The sequence below is a fragment of the Halichoerus grypus genome, chromosome 8 (genome assembly GCF_964656455.1).
Source record: "Halichoerus grypus chromosome 8, mHalGry1.hap1.1, whole genome shotgun sequence".
Classification (NCBI taxonomy): domain Eukaryota; kingdom Metazoa; phylum Chordata; class Mammalia; order Carnivora; family Phocidae; genus Halichoerus; species Halichoerus grypus.
The window spans coordinates 108,344,851-108,364,945 of record NC_135719.1 but is presented as its reverse complement, the minus strand read 5'-3'; the positions used below and the strand labels follow the sequence as shown (position 1 = coordinate 108,364,945).

General features: G+C 44.4%; 1 protein-coding gene and 1 non-coding gene across 4 annotated transcripts in view; both read right to left on the bottom strand.

The window, feature by feature from the left end:
- SAMD4A (sterile alpha motif domain containing 4A) overlaps positions 1-20,095 on the bottom strand; it is a 204,775-nt gene that overhangs the window by 104,945 nt on the left and 79,735 nt on the right. The window lies entirely within an intron of this gene.
- LOC118543484 (U6 spliceosomal RNA) lies at positions 15,841-15,947 on the bottom strand. Its single transcript, XR_004921081.1, has one exon. It is a non-coding gene; the product is annotated as a U6 spliceosomal RNA (small nuclear RNA).

Below are 20,095 nucleotides of genomic sequence, written 5' to 3'. Positions count from 1 at the left end.
TATTCTTCTTTCTCTGGCTCTGCTGGCTGGGTGTGAGTGAACTGGGTGCGTCGGGTGAGGGGAGAAGAGCCTCCAGAACATACCATTATGATTATCTAACAATAACAACACTCTCACTGGCAATGTCAACTGAAAAGATTAAAAGCATGACGTTTCTTTTACTTTACATGGCAACTAGCTTCTGAAGCAAAAAAAAAAGTAAAAATATTAACGGCTTCATTAGGTCTCAGTGATGCTGGTTACTTTAAGTATTCTTCAACCCTTAGCATTATAAACTAAAGAATGTGCTGGAACAGGGACTTCTGGATTTTATTTTAACTAAGTTACTTTTCAATTTTTAGGAAAGGATAGTTAACAAGTGTGGCTAAATTTAAGTAACTTCAGATTAGTTAACGTTCCTTTAAAATAATCTTGTCATAAAGTAATCATACACTAAAAAGACCTCAGTACCCACATTACAACCCTAAACATTGTCTCCGCTCACAGTCCAGACATGTACACCATCCAAGTCTCAGTAATAGACCTGAAAATTACACCACACTGGCAGGAAGCTGCTCTATAGCAGATGCATTAAAAAAAAATGAGTGGCACCTACTAAGGCCCAATTTGCCATGCATTGTCTTATTAATTTTATTTTCTGAGAAGTAACTTTTTTCTAAACAGAAAATGTGGCAGTTGGACCAACACTGTTAGTTTTCACTTGAATAGTTCTTATCCTACAACCACATGAAGCCTAAGAAAAGATTGCTGTGTGAGGAAAGACACGGTGACCTCAGACATGCTTGTGAGATTTCCCAGCAGACGTAACACGGGAATCTATGGTGGTGGAGGACCAGGCATGTACCCTCTGGGATCAGAAGACAAGGAAGTGTGGCCCCCGGGGGGACTCTGAACACACACATTCCATCTTCTCTGGACACACATGCATCTGTCCCACCATCACCCCCACCGTTTTGCCTCCAAATCTTTCTCCAGGTCATTATCCCCTCCTGTCTTCTCTATCTCAGATCCCAGACAAGATCCCCTCACCAAATCTTGAGGGCTATCCCATGAAAGTATTTCCTTTTGCACATTCTGAGAGATTGATCTGGTAAGGATAAGCAGATGGAAGAGTTACCATGTAAGAACCAGCAATGAAAAACGGTCTTCCAACTGTGGACAGAACCTCAGGGACATAGCACTAGGTTCTAAGCCTGGGGAAGCAATCTCTTGTATTTCAGTTTCCTCGTAAGAAAAACTAAACATAATACCCTTCCATCTCCAGCCACTTTCAAAGAATGACCAGGAAAACAATGGTCTGTGCATCTAAAGATTCGGCACTGGGGTGGTGAGAAGGCATCCACTTTGAATATCCTTGTCTAAAGATCTTTACTCCTATAAACTACAATTGACACCCCCGCCCCCCCCGCCCCCCCTCCCTCCCCCGCCCCGCGCTCATGCCCACGCCTCAGGGCATCCTCTGAAATCCAGTCTTTGCCTAGAATCAATCCTGCATCATCTGGAAAGGGAAGAGAGTTTAAACATTCTTGGTTGCAGATTGGTATTTTTAGCACTTTTAGAAAAGATTAGACTGTTTTTCATGTAACTCATTTCTCATAATATTAGCACTTGTGTTTTAAGAGCACGGAGCAGGGAGCTATTGTTAGAGAAGACAGGATCAGAATAAAGTGGCTGAGTTATAAGCTATATTGCTCATTCTTTTCTTTAGCTGAAAATATCTCCTCAATGTCTACTTTCCAATTAGCAGCTCCCAAATATTCCTGCTCCAAAGGACTGTAGATATAGAAGAATCACCAAAAACCAATTTTAAATATTTGACCTTCCATCCCAGTCTCCAAGAATGATGAGAAACTGGCTCATCTGTGTTTCCAGAAAGTCCTACCAGTCGGTCAGACACAAAATTCAAACCCGAGTCAATAACAAAATAAGTATTTGAAATATCTGTCTTCCTTGTTTCCCCCACTTCTTCCCTTCTTCCTGCTGTCTATTTTTTGGCTATTTTACTACTTTTAAATTTTACATAGCACAAAGGGGAAATGTTACTTGAAAGAAGTTTGGGGGGGGCGCCTGGGTGGCTCAATTGTTGAGCGTCTGCCTTCAGCTCGGGTCATGATCCCGGGGTCCTGGGGATCCCGGGGTCCTGGGATCAAGCCCCGCATAGAGCTCCCTGCTCAGCGGGGTGTCTGCTTCTCCTTCTGTCCCTCCCCCTGCTTGTGCTCTCTCTCTCCCCTCTCTCTCTCAAATAAATAAATAAAATCTTTAAAAAAAAAAAAAGAAGAAAAAAGAAAAGAAAAATTGGGGGACAACTTTGGATCAAGCGGAAGGTAAAATAAAAGGCTGGGATTATTCAGGGTTTCAATTTTCTATGCTTTCCCATTAGACTGTGTGTGTGTGTGTGTGTGTTTGTGTGTATGTGTGCGCTTGTGTGTGTGCGTGCGCGCATGCACGCAAGTGAATATATGTACACCACACACACACATACACAATTACAGATGGGTAGATCAATAGAGAGATAGTATGAATGAGCAAGAATTGGCTGCAGGTCATTGGAGACTATTTAAAAAGCATTCAGATACTAGTATAAACCCCAGGGGACTAATTCTGTAGACAAAAATGCCCTTTTAACCAAACAGTTCCAACATAGGAGAGAATTTCCTCCTTCCACCACAGCCAAATATTTTACTGTGAATTAAAAGACTAATTAAAACAATATTGTGGTATTCAAGCATGCGTGGGTTATGAAGAGAAAGCTTCACTTCATGAGCAAACACTGAATCTCTGGTGAGGGTTATGCAGGAGTTGCGGAGACTTGCTCTGTTTCATTAATATTCACATATCCACTTGGTAAGAACTGTAGCTTGGAACTATGATTTCCATTACAAAGCCCCTGAAATGCCAGGAATGAGTCATGGCATTGTGCCTGGGCATTGCGCTGATTTTCTCCATTAACCAGGCATACATACTGACAACTTCCAGGAGAAAAGCTGAATGAGTCAGTTTCAGGAATAAACCGCATTAGAATACTATGTGCGAGGAGGAGTTTAGGTAATAGGAATTGGGGCGTTTTTTTGTTTGTTATTGTTTTGTTCTCCTTAAATAGAAACATTCATAAAATTCATTTTTCCAAAAAGCAACAAGCATAGATCCATGCAATTATAAGGATTCTAAGACGACGACCAAGTTGGTTACCCGACCACTGCACGGTGTGCTAAAACGGCCAGGATCGACAGTAGCTTTTCGAGGACAATTCCGCAGTCACTTGAACACACAGGGTGCTACCTCTGGATCATTTCCAAACATCTTCTCTTGTCCTGGCTCTCTTCTTCAGCTGTCTTCCACTAGCTGACTGTCACATAGGAATGGGAGTCACCGGGAGACAACAGGTCAGCTAAGGGAGAGGTGGGACCAGCATTCGGGCTCAGCGCAGCAACAAACTACAGACAGACAGAGCTCTGGCTTTGGAGAGAAGCAGAATGCATTCTGCAGGGCTCCAGACTGTGGGGACCCTTGCATTCTGTCGTGTTCCCTGGTGCCGTTCTAAGAAATGGGACTCCAAATCTCTTTAGCCCTCTTCTTCCTTGAGAGTTGTTCCTGTATTCAAGAGGTGAAGGCCTAGAACATTGTCATCCTGGCCATCTATTAAAAAATACCTTATCTGAGCATATTTGGGGAAGGCTGGCAAGGGGGAAATATTCAAAGTACAGCAAGCATCAATGGCTAACATCTCAGAACTTCTGATCTTATCTGAAGTTTGAAACCTGGATCATGAAACGATCTGAAAACAGCAGAATCGTGACAAATGGAGAAATCCGAATATGCCAACTGCACTTGCAAAGCCACACTGTGAAGTTAATTAACGAGAGTGATTACATGAAGCTGGCACCCCTCTTTCCAGCACGGGCCTGCTCTGGTTCTCATTGGCTCCCCTGTCTAGGATTATACTCCGTTGCTCTACATCTTTCCTAGGACTGAGCCACAGGCTTGCTTTCTCCTTTTTTTGGATTTGGCTTCCAATGTTTAGGCACGAGTCAGCACACACAGATGAGTAGATGAACTGCGCTAATTTAAGGGAGCCCTCCCATGGAAGGATTCTCTTTTAGCCCTCTATATTTAGTAAGGTTCGTGCCTGCGCAAGACACTTACTGAAGGATTGAATTTTCTAAACCTTGTGAGTGACAGATCTCTGCCCTGAGATCTGCCTCCTAAAATGCTCCTTGCTTGTTCACTGGGGCTCTGAGGTCCCCATGGCCACCGAGCATTCAAACAGGACAATTAAGGTGACCTCACTGAGAGGACAGGGGACTAGCCTCACTTCCATAAATGCAGCGAGCACATACCGTTTTGGGATCCAGACTGGTGAATATCCCGATCGGACAAAACTTGCTAAAACTTAATTTGACATGACAATTCTATTGAATCGCTCCCAGAAGCAATCATTCTGATTAAACCACAGGGTTCCTACATTTTACATTTAGTAACAGACTAAAGACTTTGAAGCTTCCCACTGCTGAAGCATGGATTCCCATGTTCTTACACTGTTGCTTCGTCAGACCTGATATGTGGCTAAGGAATAAGTTTCACATCTAGCTCTCAAGCAGAAATTTCAGAAAGACTCTGTAGTTTCCTGGCTGTGAAACAAGCTGCTTTCCATGATATGGGATTCTCTGCCTTCTTTTAAAATCTCTCTCCATCCCATTGATGTGAGTGTCATTTGGGACATGGCTACCTCATTGTTAAGGGATATGCTGCACTGTCACGATGACAAAAGTCAATGGGTTTCAGAAACCCATTCCTTCCCAGCAGACAGCACTACTGGGTATTTACCCCAAAGATACAAATGTAGTGATCCGAAGGGGCACATGCACCCCAATGTTTATAGCAGCAATGTCCACAGCAGCCAAACTATGGAAAGAGCCTAGATGTCCATCAACAGATGAATGGATAAAGAAGATATGGTATATATATATATATACACACACACACATACACACACAATGGAATATTATGCAGCCATCAAAAAATGAAATCTTGCCATTTGCAATGATGTGGATGGAATTAGAGGGTATTATGCTAAGCGAAATAAGTCAATCAGAGAAAGACAAATATCAACTGATCTCACTGATATGTGGAATTTGAGAAAGAAGGCAGAGGATCATAGGGGAAGAGAGGAAAAAATGAAACAAGATGAAACCAGAGAGGGAGACAAACCATAAGAGACTCTTAATCTCAGGAAACAAACTGAGGGTTGCTGGAGGGGAGGGGGGGTGGGAGGGATGGGGTGGCTGGTGATGGACACTGGGGAAGGTATGTGCTATGGTGAGTGCTGTGAATTGTGTAAGACAATGAATCACAGACCTGTACCCCCAAAACAAATAATACATTATATGTTAATAAAAAAAAAAAACTTAAAAAAAAAAGTCAATGGGTTTCCTCCCCATGTTTTTGACATTTAAAGACATCTGCAGAAAGGTAGACTCCATCTGTGTCCTGCTGCAGAGACTAAACACCTGCACAGTAGAAACCAAGCCAGGATCCCGTTCCGTGGCAGGATGGGCCTTCAGAGAACAGAATCAATTATCCTCTGCTTTCTCTTTTGTTTCTCAAATTCCTGGGCAGGCTGAAGAGGTCAAGTTTTAAACAAGCTGCTGTTGCGTTCTTACTTCTTTAGAGAACCTCATGCAGAAATTTATATCCAAAAGCAACATAAAGGAGCAGCAAAGCTCCTGTCCTTCTCTCCCTAAAAATGGAATAAATTTACTTGGCAGCATCTTTGCTTCCACTGAATATATTTACTTCTTAAATGAGACAAACCTCTTGCCAGGCTTCTCGCCCACTCTGCGGGGACATAGGCCTCCTTTGCATAACCTCTTCTTCCCTTGGAAAAGAATAAGAACGCTATGCTTTAATCTTTTGGCATTTCTTGCTGGATGCAAGTAGGATACTAAAATGGATTTAGGTCCCAGGAAGGAGAAGTGAATGAATCTTCTTCATTCCCTTCCCCCTTTAATTCTGTGTGCCCCGGCATGGTGTTTTTACGACTCACGGAGTAGGCTGCATGCTCAGCTAGAGGCGTCAGAGACTTGAAAGCAGGGAAGATTGGCCTCCAAAGCTAAGGTCTGAAAAAGAAACCAATCCAGATCCATGGGCTGAGGTTTGAAGTTTAAGACTAATGGCCGTGACTGTTTACACAGACAGAAGACAGTTATTTAAGGGTGAAATTTGATCTACCTTTAGCTCAGCCAAAATGATGATCCAAGAGAAGTGTAATGCTATGTCTTCTTAGACTTAGCTGCCGAATGGTCCTGCAGAGCAGCGGGGCTGGTGGGTTGGGATCTGCTGCTCCCTCCCCGGACCCAAGGCCCAGGGCCCCACGGCAGAGCTTCCCCCCAATGATGCTAGGTGTCCTGACAGCAGGTGGGGATCCAGTGGACTTCCAGAATGTTCCTTCCCAGCAGACAGAGGGGGTAAATGAAACCGGTCCAAACCTCAAGTGCTACAAGGAGCAAGCAGCCTGCTTTGCTGACACTGTCCCAAAACCCATGGTTCTAGAACAAGGAAGCCATTATTTCTCCCCTGGTCTGGAGAGAGCTGGTTGCCTGTATTGTTTTCCAGCTTCGGAAGTACCAAATAAGGATGACTTTTGGTTCAAGGTAGGAGCCATGACTATTTATATGACCTCACTCTTTCTTACATAATACATTAAACAGGCCCTTTAGGCCTAAGTTTAAAAGCTAAATTCTGCCTCTGGACAAAAATGTGCCATTCCCATTGAAGTTGGTGTGACCTGGCTGTCAGACAGCTGAGGGCAAACTTCACTCTTCAGCAAGGATGTGACGGATAAGTAATAGTTTCCAAGACTGGAATATAACACTCTAATAAAGAGACATTGGAGGAGTATGGAAAAAATGCCTTTAAAGCCCAAATCAACAAATACTTCCCATCATTTAGGAATGTGCTTGTGGACCTTCCTAGCTTACAAGGTAACCCTTGAGAGAGGGCCCAGGCACCTGTCTGAAGATCATTCAAGATCTCTTTGGGTGAGCCTCCACTGCAAGAGAAATGCAGCCTGGACCAGAAGATCCCACTTCCAGTGGTTGATGTGCTGGTGTCTCCTTCCCGGTCACTTGGTGGGGAGATGCATAGTGGGCTCTAGAGCAACAGATTACATTAGAGTTTCACTTTATCATTTCCTTGTTCCCACGCTACACACAGACATTCTATGTAATTGATCTTGATTTGGTACCTATATAGATTTATTGTATACTACTTTGTTCCACAATGAGTTTTATTTTTTAAAAAGATCTTACTTATTTATTTGAGAGAGAGAGAGAGGGAACGAGTGGAGGAGGGACAGAGAGAGAGGGACAAGAAGACTCCCCGCTGAGCAGGGAGCCTGATGCAGGGCTTGATCCCAGGATCCTGATACCATGTCTTGAACCGAAGTCAGACACTTAACCAACTGAGCCACCCAGGCGCCCCATTCCACAACAAATTTTAAATGACTTCCACGGGGTCTTAGGAACTGCCCCACATCCCCATAACAGTTAAAAACCATGAATTTAACTTAAGAACTTGAAAACAATATTACTCCCTCAAAATAACTTAGATGATTATTTTAAAAATTGAAGATAGCACTTACACAGCTAAAGTCAAAAGTAAATCAAACCTGAGGCATTCAAACCCTCCAATTTTCATTTAAAGACAAATTCCAAGAGAAGAGGTCATCCTCTCGGGGGCCCTGTTGAACATTATGCAGCCCTTTCCGAAATCCTACAGAATCCTGCTCTAGGAGCATAGAAGAGGAGGCAGAGGACAACACATTCCAGATCCTGACAAAGCCTGACATCTATAGATCACTGAAAACAAAGTCTCCTAAGGTCAGCTTTAATCATCCCCACCTCCCTACCACCCTAACACAGAAAGTAAAGATGACCGCACGTGTCCCAAGGCTCAAAAGAAATAAAACGACACACGAAAACAAAAACAAAAGGGCTGACTCTACCCTGAAGAAAAAAAATCTGTACTCTAAAAAGGAAGCAGTGGATGGGGGTAATGGGGTGACATTTCCTGCCGCCCTCCCCCCATGCCTCTGCACCTCCCCTCTCTTCACTCCGTGGTTTCGCTTCCTGCTCGGGCTCTGCTGCCCATCTTCCCTGAGGTATCAGTTCAGGCCCATGTGTTGAGCCTTGTTAATCCAAGTTTCGACTTCATGCCTGCTGGCATCTGGTTCATTGCCATGTTCACTGCAACTGAAATGTAGAGACCTACGCTGAGACACGTTCAGATTCTGGCTTCGCACGCACCGACTATGGAACTCTAGAAGACTGATTTCATTTCACATTTTCAGTAAAGTCTAAGGTTCCTGGCCTGCCACTCAGGAGCATCCATAATCTCAACTCAAGCTACCTTTCCCCCTCTCTCACCTTCTCCAACTCTGTACCTCAGAGCAGACTCTGCCTTGGCTCATGTTACTCCTCCATCTAGAAAGAACATTTCTGCCCACCTTTGCTTGGAGGGTAAATCCATACCTGTTCTAAGCACTTCACACAACTCACTTTATCCTTACAACAACACTGAGAGGTAGATACTATTATTATACCCATTTTAAAGATGAGGAAGCAGAGGCACAGAGATGTGACCCACCCAGCCTGATCAAGTAGCCCAAACAAGGAAGTAGCAAGGCCAAGGTTTGAACCTAATGGCCCAACCCCCAAATCTGTGATCCTAATGATGACTAAGCTGCCTCTTTCATAAAACCTGCATGTCCCAACTCCAGCTAAAATTTTGCTCTTCACTTAAACTCCATAGCCCTTTAGTAACGTCTTTCCTATGGTCCTACCATTTTCTACCTAATTTCCTGGATGTTTATGGGCATTTCCTCTTTCCGGGGAGATGGTAAGCTTCTTAAGGACAGAATCCATGTGGGATTCAACTTTGGCCCCTAGGGCTCACCTCTGCGCCCGGCACCTGCACAGTGGGTACTGTCAATATTTGTGGGTGGAAGGAAGCAAGCAAGGAAGGAAGAAGGTACCCACTCAGCAAGGGATCCCAGTTGGAGTGAGGAAGCACTTCATTCTTTGTTTTCATCCCTATGTAGTTGCACATTTTATATTTTCCTTTATTGTTTTTGGAGCACGTGCAGCTGCTCTGGTAAGGAAAGCAGGTTGCCTGGAAGGTTAAAGCTGTGTCTTATGTGCATGGGAAGCAACAGGGGCCAAGTTCCCCTTGGCTCTTCATATACAAGAACGTGGTTTTGATACAAGAGCTACTTGGAGAGGCAGTAGTAATGGCAGTGAGGACAACAGCAGAAATTACAAGGAAAACCACTAGCCGTGGTTGCATACCAGTGCCGGGCACTTCACATCCAGTGTCTGCGATCCTTTCAATAACCCTGTAAGCTAGGCCTTGTCATCCTTAGTCCACAGATGGGAACTGAGATTTGGAAAAGCGAATTCTTCTGGTCAGGGTCACAAGCTGGTAAAATATAGCACGGAAGCATGAACGCAGATCTGCGTCCTTCAGGGTCGGTTTGGGCTCCGTCCACTATAGCAGCAATGCCTACAGTCCCCCAGGGGCTAAGAAGAGCAAGCTACCTGGTCCATTCATTCTTTACTTCCTGGACTCTCTCTTTGGTTTCGTCTTTTAGGTGAAAAATTACCCTTGCACACACCCAGTGCTTCCAAGAAACCAGATGAACAGTAACCTACTTTCACATTGCTCAGAGAGTTCTTAATTACTAGGAACAGACAGGACCATGGTCATAAAAAATGTACCACGAGATATCCAAGAGGGTGGTGCAGATGCGAGAGGGGGGGCAAGGGATGGGGCCAGACAGATTTGCTTGGAGTCAAAGAGGCAGAGAGAGAACTAAATGTTCTGCTTAGAAGAAAGATAAATCACTTTTCATTAACCTATAAAGTTGTCTTAGTTGCGCCACAACAACCAGTTGATGCGTTCACAACATTGCCACAAAAACATTTTAGTGGTCTTGGGTGTAAATAATGGTTTTACACAGGAAGAGCAATACTTTTCACCCTGCAGGGGTGGGGAGGGTGGGGGAAGAAGGGAATCCCTCAAAATGCAGCACGCACTTAAACATGATTCAGCCGTGATTCATCAAAGCTGGAGTAGTATTCTGTTCACTCTAGGATTCTGGGTGCAAAGTGTTCTCTCAATGCTGGCAAAATCATCTTCCCATGCTCCTGAATGATAGGCCACTTCTGTTAACATGCTCTAAAGTTCACAGTACGTTTAAGATAGATTCTTCTGTGTGTAAGGCAGAGTGGTGCTAGCGTGAGCAGAAATACTAATAGCTACTGGGAGCCTGGTTAAAAACCAACCACATTAACAGTCATGCTTCTAAAGATAAAAGCCCCCATTCAATATTCTTTATCAGCTTGATTTAGCCAAACTTGACACATTTGCTACTCATTTCTAGTCATGGTGATTTCAAGTCTGTGACTGTTCCCTTGAAGACAGCCTTCCATGGAAAGCACGTGCTCTGGAGAGAGCGTCTGGGGAGGGAGCGTCTGGGGAGAGAGTCCCTTGCTAAGGGACTCCAGGTGGAGGGCATGTGAGCTATTTAACAGTCCCTCAGCTAATCCTCCCATAGCAACTAGAATATAAGGCAGGCAATCTGGGTGCCATGTGTTCAAGGAGTTTCACAGCAATCAATTTCCAACAAATTTCTAGCAAATCCAGGCGGTAGGGACAAACTCCGTAGTCCGGCCATTGCTCTGATGTATGGTGCTCCTTCTCAACGGAAATTAAAAGAAGACAAAACATGGCAGCCTAATCTAAATGTCCTCTGCTCTGTTGTCTTGGGCACTGATCTGAGGCTCGTCCTTCTTTCTGTATCTTTCCCTGTCTGTCCGTCCCTTCATGACCCTGCAGCAGAACATGGCAGAAGAAGAGCACAGGCTCAGGAGCCAGACTCCTTCTGTTCAAGTCCTGACTCTGTCACTTACCAGCTCTGTGACCTTGGGCAAGTCACTTAGCCTCTCTTGCCTCGGTCTTCTCACCTATAAAATGGGGCTGAGAATAACAGGACCTCTTTCGTAGGGATTTTTTTTTTTTTTAAGTAGGCTCCACGCCCAGCGTGCAGCCCAGCACAAGACTTGAACTCAAGACCCTAAGATCAAGACCTGAGCTGAGATGAAGAGTCGGACGCTTAACCTACTGAGCCACCCAGGCACCCTCTAGGGATTTAAAGGGAGTAAACTAGAAAGGGATTAAGGTAAAACAAAAGGGCCATATAAAGGTTAGCTATTACTATTTTTTCCCCTTCCTATCTTCTTCCCTTTGCTTTCTTTCAATAAACACTTACTGAATATCCCCTAGGTACAAGTCTCTACATAGGATGCTATGTAAACTTAGAATATAGACAGGGTAGAGTCCTTGTCCTCCAAGGAAGGACAGAAGGTAAAATGCTATAGGAGAAAAAGATCACCAGTCTGGGATTTGGGGAATGGGGCTCTGGCCCCAGCACCATCGCTAACTTCTCTGTGGTTTCCTCACCTGTAAGCCCAAGATACTTCTAGGGATGTTGACAACAGAAAGCAATAGTACCCAGCCAGGCCCCACACACCATGCCATCTGAGTGACGACACCAGTAGTACCACAACTCAGAGGGGAGAGAAAGGGTCTCTAGCCGGGCCAGTCACGGAGGGCTTCATGGGCTCCGGATTCATGCGTGGTCCTGAAGGGCGTCTCGGAGGCAGGGAGATGGAATTGAGGGGAGGACGGATAATGTGCAGAGGCACAAAAGGATTCGGGAACTAGTTAATAGCACATTTTGGCAGCAGCAGAGAACGGGTTTGGGGAGAGCAGGAGGGAAAAGAGATGCACTCAGGTTTTGGAGGCTGGTGGGCATACAACGAGGGACAGGCTCTGAGGAGGAAAGTACACCACGACAGCGGTACGGGGGACGTCTGGTGGTGGCCTGCAGGATGGGCCAGGTGCAGAGCGAACAGGTGGAAGACAACTGCACAAGGCAGCCTTGAAGACTCAGAGGCTCAGGAGGGAGGCCCCCCCACGGGACAGCTGCCTGGTCTGGAGGACTCCCATCCCCACTCTTCTCCACAGTTCTCTCAAGTTAACAAGAGGAAGACAGCAAAGTGTAAGCACGGTAAGAACTTAGTAAACATTCTCGAGAAAGCAAAATAACGCCCGTGAGAACAGTTGTGAATGAATTACTATTCACCTGGAAGTCAGTTATTGGTGAAACATAACAGGTGACAGCAAAAGGAGGGGGCCCACGGAGACTTCGCCCAGGTCACCGGCCCTGTGAGCAGGGAAAATATGACAGAAAGAGAGCTGGTAATCCAGGAGAATGTCAGGATGTGGAGGAATGGCATGCACCTCTCCTTGACTCTCCAATCAGAATGACGGTGGGTTACTGGATGCCGTAACTGCTGTGTAGACTAGGGAGAAATTAAAGCCAATGCCCTCCCTGGACCTGGATCCCTGACCTACACTCGCGGTCCCTGAGGAAGAGAGGAGAGTTACACCCTCAGACTCTCAGCCTAAAGCCACCAATGGTACCAATCATAGATACCACCGTATCCCATAAAAAGACAGTATGCGTAATTGTTCCCATTTTCTTTTTTTTTTTTAAAGATTTTATTTATTTATTTGAGAGAGAGAATGAGAGACAGAGAGCACGAGAGGGAAGAGAGTCAGAGGGAGAAGCAGACCCCCCACTGAGCAGGGAGCCCGATATGGGACTCGATCCCAGGACTCCAGGATCATAACCTGAGCTGAAGGCAGTCGCTTAACCAACTGAGCCACCCAGGCGCCCGGTTTTCAAAGTGAGGAAATTGGACTGAGGTCACTTGGTGAGTTGGTAACAGCTAAACCCAGAGCCTGGGACTTTGTCATGGACTTGAAAGCCTGGTCCCTTCCCAGATGTCTCTCAGGACTGTTTTTTTGCCCCAGTCAGCCTTCACAAACAGATCTAAAACCACAGTGCAAAATACAAGAGTGTGAAATTAGAAATAAAATAGGTGCTTCTACATTCATTTAAATCCCATTTATTTTTAATAACCACTGAGGTTAGGCTTTGCATGAAAGGTGAGAGGTTGGTTTAAATCTTGATGTATGTCTTGGTTGACTAGTAAAATATTGTCATTCTGCTCAGGTGAAGAGAAGGCCCATTGAAAAATACCACACTTATTTAGCTTTTGTTAAAACTAAGTGCACATCTCCTGGGCATTTTCTTCTGTGGTCTTAGGTACCTACGATTTGCCAGATTTTGTTTACTGGTATGTTCCCTCCCTCCCAACATGTGCGGATAGATAACGTGTCTGTAGGTCTATGGCAACGAAAGGGCTAATGCTCACCCTGTCACAATCACACATAAATTCTCATCCTAAATGGGGATCATTTGTCCTCTTAGTTAAGTGTCGTTGGCAATGTTTATAAACTGAAGACATCTGGCTCAGAATGGGGGCTAAGACAATTGCAATAAAAAATAATAGTAATACAAATTGGTTAGCAGGAGAGGCTTCAGTATAAGCAAAAACAATTATGTCAATAAGCCTACCCTAATGTGGAAGTAAATGAGAATATCAGGCCATGAATCAAGAAGCTCACATAGGCACTGTTTTAATTAAATCCATGAAGCGTTGCTGTTCCTCGTACTTCCCATGGGTCCTTCCTTCCATTGATCTTGGGGGTCCCCTCTTTACCTCCATGGCCTGGAACAATGGGGTTTTCCCACAATCATCTGCTTCTCCTTATACTTCGTTCCATAGTTGGGGTGACCCCTGTCAGTCTTGCTTAGTGATGGGTGGTGAGTCTCTCATCAGACTTAATCTAAGAACCCAAAGGTCTCTCCTTTACCTGAACAACAGCAGAAGAAATTTGTCTCTTAAACTCACTCCCTGAGCTTTCGAGTTCATACCCTGCCCAGTTGTGTCCCATTCCCAGGAAAGAATATCCATCATTGCTCAAAGTAAGAACAACAAGATTTCAGGTTGAGATAGTCCCTTTCTTCCAAAAGCCTGAAATAGCAGGTGAGTGCTTCTTTCAATCTATTCAGATTTTAGTCAGCACATTTTGGTTATTCTAGACCCAGAAAATCCTCAGAAATCAGAATTCATTATGGAGGGTCAGAGCGATGGAGATGGATGCCGGTCAACCAGGAATTAATGAGGATTGCGGAAATCCAACAAATTTCACCTGGAGATCTCTGTGGCCATCCATCTTTTCCACCATCTGCTCCAAATTTGGACCTATGCCCTGAGAGGCAAAAGACAAATGCATCCATCTTAAAAGTCCACCCAGGTGAAATGCCATTAAATTGCATTATTGTCCAGAACTGCAGAGAGAAACATTTCTTTCCTAGTTAATCTGGCAGCCATCAGTTGTTCCCCCATTAACTTGAGAGAAGCATCTGGTTTATGTGCTAGAATAAAATACCTCACAATCTATCAAAATTAAACCCCAAAGAGCTATTACTGAAATGAAGGACGGTCTCTTTTTTGTTGGAGGTAGATAGATGCATGCTTTCCCACGAAGTTCGTGTTCCGGCATACTTATCTTTGGGATCTGCATTCCCTGGATGAATAGGAACCTAATAATCATACCTGTTTTATGATTTTAAGCATTCCAGGTTAGCATAAATTAAAGCACATTCATACGGCTGTTGTTGTGAAAGACAAAAGCCACCTCATGGTAAAATATTATTCTTCCTGGGGGCTCTCAGATACCTCTTTTAGCGTGTCCGGTATCTACAGGTATTCTCAGTTTTTCCTGCACTTGTTTGTGCTCTGATATAGAGTCTAGAGAGAGCACAGAGACAGAGGAAGGTCTTTCGAAAATGTTTTTAGACCAGAGAGGACAGAAAATTGACCCATTGGATTTTAGGACACCTAAAATAAGATTTCTTTCATTATATCCTGATCTCACTTCATGAGAAATAGGTATATTCCTGAACTATCAAATGGAAGTCACATATTAATAAATCACATCTCATTATCTCATTATTTAAAGGAATTCCCTCTCTCCTCTGTGTGTGTGTATGTGTGTGTGTTTGTGTGTGTGTGTGTTGGGTTCACATGAACAAACAAATATTTCACATCTTTTTTAAGCTAAAGACTATCTTTCTTGAAACAAGTACTTTGAGGGACGCCTGGGTGGCTCAGTCAGTTAAGCATCTGCCTTTGGCTCAGGTCATGATCCTGGGAGTCCCAGGATCGAGCCCTGCATCGGGCTCCCTACTTAGTGGAGAGTCTGCTTCTCCCTCTCCCTCTGCTCCTCCCCCTGCCCCCCCCACTTGTGCTCTCTCACTCTCACCCTCTCTCTCAAATAAATAAAATCTTTTAAAAAAAAAGAAACAAGTACTTTGAAATATACTCTTGTTCAACTCCGAATGCTCTCTCCCTTATTTATTTCAGAGTTCTTTGAACTAAACTACATTGGTTAGGGAGAGAAGAGAAAGAGGTAGAGAGGAAAAGAGAGCAGGTGGGGGAGAGAGGGTGGGAGAAAGAAAGTGAGTGCAGTCAGAGAGCTCGAGTAGACAGGTCTGCCCACAGTGTCCCCCAGTTACATGGGTCCTTGATGAGCATGATAAGGGAGATGTGTGTCTTTCTGCTCCCTCCCCAGCCTGGCTCAGCTCTCTTGTAACCTGCATAGTATAAGCACCTTGACATACTCAGTGGACATGTGTATTTTACGCAACATGCCACAGCTGCAAAAGAGATCATGACTGGTTGACACTTTGACACTCAGTCTAGAAAAACTGGTCAAAGCATGGAATCATAAAAATGATACTCTCCTTATAGATAGATAGATAGATAGATAGATAGATAGATAGATGATAGATAGATAGATTCATTGATACTTATATATATTCACAGATATTTATATGTCATCCTTGTGCAGGGGCCATGCTAATCTTCTCTCTGTCCTTCCAGTTTTAGTATATGTGCTGCCCAAACGAGCATTACATTCACAGATACTTAAATATATGAGTGTACACTCATTCACAAATTTGGCACAGGAGCAATGCCTTGGCTTCCACTCTCTGCAAGTCCCAGTGTCCCGTATAAACCAGAAATCTGCTATGATTTTCAGGTTCCAGTTTCTTTAAAAAAGATAAAAAACCAAAGACAGCTGAAAAGCAATCTGAACTGCAGAATCTGCCTAGATTTTTATGACGTTCCCCACAATCTTTTAAAGTTATCTTGTTTATCTTCATTTGCCCACAATTTTTGTTCATCCCGGACAAGTTTTTCCAAGACAATGGTGTAGCTTCATAGAAACACCTCTCCTTTTCACACTCATGTATCATGTGTTTACGTAACATTTAGTTACGTCTTAAATGGGAAAAGTACACCTGGTGTAAACAGGTTTGTGAACAAACAAGTCTCAGTTGGCTTCTGATTGCCCTGATCAGGGACGTGGGAGAGGCCACGACAGAGTAGCTGCCTCGCCTGCCCCCCGCCGCCCGGGCGCACAGGCATCTGGCCCGCGTGCTGGGGGACCAGGGCACGGCCTGGCTGGGAGTGGACCCAGGGAGCTTCTCTGAATCTCAGGTGAGACTCAACGAAAGAAATAGCTAACGAGCTATTCTCATGCCAGAGAGGAAAGAAACTGACCAGGTTGGCCCTAGGGAGAAACTGTAGGTCGGTCTCTAACCTGAGGCCTTTCTAAGGCTTTGAAGGGTAATTTTGTCTGCTCGATTTTTATCTTACATACTATTGGATAAACTTCCTCATAAGATGCAGTAACACTGCTGTAAACAGAACAGAAAGAAAAAGTAGTCATGCTTTTGGCCAAATAGAGAAAAACCAAAAAGTCAGAATATATGTTATATAAGTATATATAAGTATATATACAAGTATATTATAATACGTGTTATAAGTATATATAGTTTAAAACATATATTATATATAAAACTATATATTTTATATTTATATTCATATATAACATAGTATATATTATATAAAAATATATATCGCATACATTTATATTTAGTACATATTTTTATATAATATATATTTTATATATATAATTTGACTAAAAACTTTAATCCCTAAAATTCCAGCTGGATCGAGAAATCAGCCTAGTTGCCTTGGTTCATTACTCTGGGCCAAAGTCCATCATTTTACTCATCCTGGCTGCTATCCAGGGTTTGGATAAACATATTGTGGATGAGAAGTATCTGAAGCTGAATCCCGCCTCAGTGTCAAGGAGCGCCCACCCAAATCATCCACACAGGCCAATTCCACTTCGTTGCCACTTTGCAACACTTGCAGATGTGAGGGATGGTAGATTTAAAGGGCCTTTATTTAGCTCGTGCATTTTATTTATTTATGATTTATGATTTACATCCTGCCTACTTCCACGAAAGATTTGAGGCAGCTTAGCTCTTCAGTTAAGCCCATTCTTAATCAGTTCAGTCACTTCTCCTTCATCCTGCTATGTCCAACTTCAATGGAGTAGTCTCCCCAGTGTGATCAATTACCTCGGACCCCTGTGTTCTGGGCCTTCCACTGAGCAACAAAGGGGGTGCCTTTGCAGAGTCTGTGACCTTTGGATTACTGCCCCAGCAGTACAGGAAATTCTGGCAGCCCTTCCCAGGGCATCCCCTTTGGTGTCAGGACTTCTCAGGGGTGGCGTAGGGTGTGGGGACCCACAAGGCCATCAGCAGCTCCACACCCCGGGCAGAGGGAGCTGAAGAGTGGCTTCAAGGACCCTCCCTGGTCAGGACGTAGGCTGTCAATAAGCGTCCCATCTAGTAGGGGTCTCCGTCAAGATGTTGAATAATCACACAGCCTTTTGTGAGAAACACGAGAATGAGCAAAGCCTGAATCTCAGCTACTATGGATCTCCACCCCTCCACTGCCACCTGTCAAGTCTCTAACTCAATGGAGCAAAGTATCCACAGGTGTTATTTCAATTTGCCATGATCTTTCTGGGCTGAATAGATCACCTAACTTTACTATGCTTGGTTTTTCTATCTAGACCTTAGTGATGAAAACACTGGTCACGGGCATGCTTCAAGAACCCCAGGGCGAGAACTGCCATGTGTGGCTACAGCGAAAGCCCCCGAATGTCGCTGTGCATGAGGGCTGCTCCTATCTGATGCCCTGCTCAGGCACCCAACCCCTTGCTCTCAGCTTTTCTTTGTAAGAATGGCAGCTACTGATCTCAATGCCTACTACTCTTCCCGGATAGTTAATAAAGCACTGCACTCAATCATTTACTCTTGTAGCCTGCACCCCTGGTAATTCTGCTCTCTGAGGGGAAAAATTGTATTCAGCACCTAGGACACAGCTGTCAATGTAAGGGACTGTCCTCAGACAGAGTCTGAGGACATCTCAGACAGAGATGCCTCACACCATCTGAATATATTTTTCCATTAGTGGGCACAGATTTGCATGCATCCTACTCACTCTCCCGCCAACCTTTTCCCAACCAATAGCAGACATGTGGAAACAGCTGGTAGAGTCTTTGGGAGCGACCCCTGGCCATGGAATAGTATGCAGCTAACGTGCATGCACAAGGAACAAATCCATGACCCACAGTAATAGATTCACTAAGGACTGAGATTAATGAATAGACAGAAGATCCAAACGGTGGTCTTGATTGGAATGGAAGCTATCTTCACAGAATAGGAAACTCTGGGCTAGATTCCCCAAGGGTCTACCTCAGTGGTCTGCTTTTATCTGCTAATCAGCGCTCTGTCCCAACCACCTGACGAACCAATTACAGACTCAGAACATGCTAGACACACCAGGGGCAGGGCTTTGAACTGTTCAGGAATAAAATGACAATAAAGCAATCTATAGACTCTATTTTATGTGTCTGAAGTATAGGCATGTAAAATGTTTATTCTATATTACTTTAATCTCATAAGTCAAGGCAAGTATATGTAGACCCTTGTCCTGGGTATAAAAATGCATATAGACCAAAAGAGAATCATGCTTCTGTATCTATGAAGCACTGCCAAATGCTACTCTTGTGTGGTCTCACTATGACAACCTTGCTTGACAATCGCGGTGACTGGCATGTTCTCCATCATTGGCAGATCAAGGTGTCCCCTCACGTTGCTGAGCTGCTGTCCTCCTGGGCACTTATGGGCTCCTGGGCTCCCACTCCCACAAACTCTCTAGGAACACTCCTCAGCCACAGATGGAGCTTTCTCCTGTTCTTTGCAAACAGAAGACACCTGTGGAAAAACTTGTGCTGGGGCAAATGTCCCGAGAGAGAAGTGGATGACAGTGTGACAACTGCCTGGGCTTATGTCCCCAGACTATCACTTTCCAGAACAAGTTATCCAGTTTCTCAGAGGACTCTTGGTTCCCTCCATGAGTTATGAAGAAAATAAAAATAATATCTACATCCCATGTTCCTACAAGGATAAAAGGCAGGCAGGTGATTTGAGAACAGTATGGCACCATCCAAAGGAGAGTTTAGATACAGGGAAGCCTGGGAAATTAGACTGGCCAAGACCCTGGGACCAGGGGAAGGAGACTGACAAGGGACTCTAGAGTGGGCCTGGCTCACTTCTCTACTTCCCCTTCCTGGCTCCAAGCACACCCCCTCCCCCCGGGTGATGACACTAGGCCACCTAAACTCTGTCCCAGTGTGCTGTTATACAAGGAGCTACGGTTGTCTCAAGCAAAGTCCCAGGTAGTGACACAGCACAGGTAGTTTCCAAAGGAAATTTTCAGAGTCCAGAGTCAGCCAGCACTCTGACAGCTGGGCTCTGTGATGGTTTGTTTGTTTTCAGGTGCTATGTTCTACCTCATGACCGCTAGCTCCCATCCATCTTTCTTTCCCTAAAGCACCAAGTAGAGCATCCCCAGGAAATGTCTGCTGAAGAATGAGAACAGGGATAGGGATTCATCAGTTGATTATTCATGATCCAGATAAAGTAAGGGCCATAAAAGAACCAAATGCCACCACCAAAAAGTCCCCCACACAAAAAATTTTGTTAATAGCCCTGATAAGAATGGATACCACCAGGGAAGATGGCAGGTCTCTCAGGAACTTTGAGACTGACTTCCTGACCATGACGCATCTCGAATGCCTCACAGGCCTGTGGAGATACTGATCCCCTCAGCCCTCGAGCAGCTGGGCACAG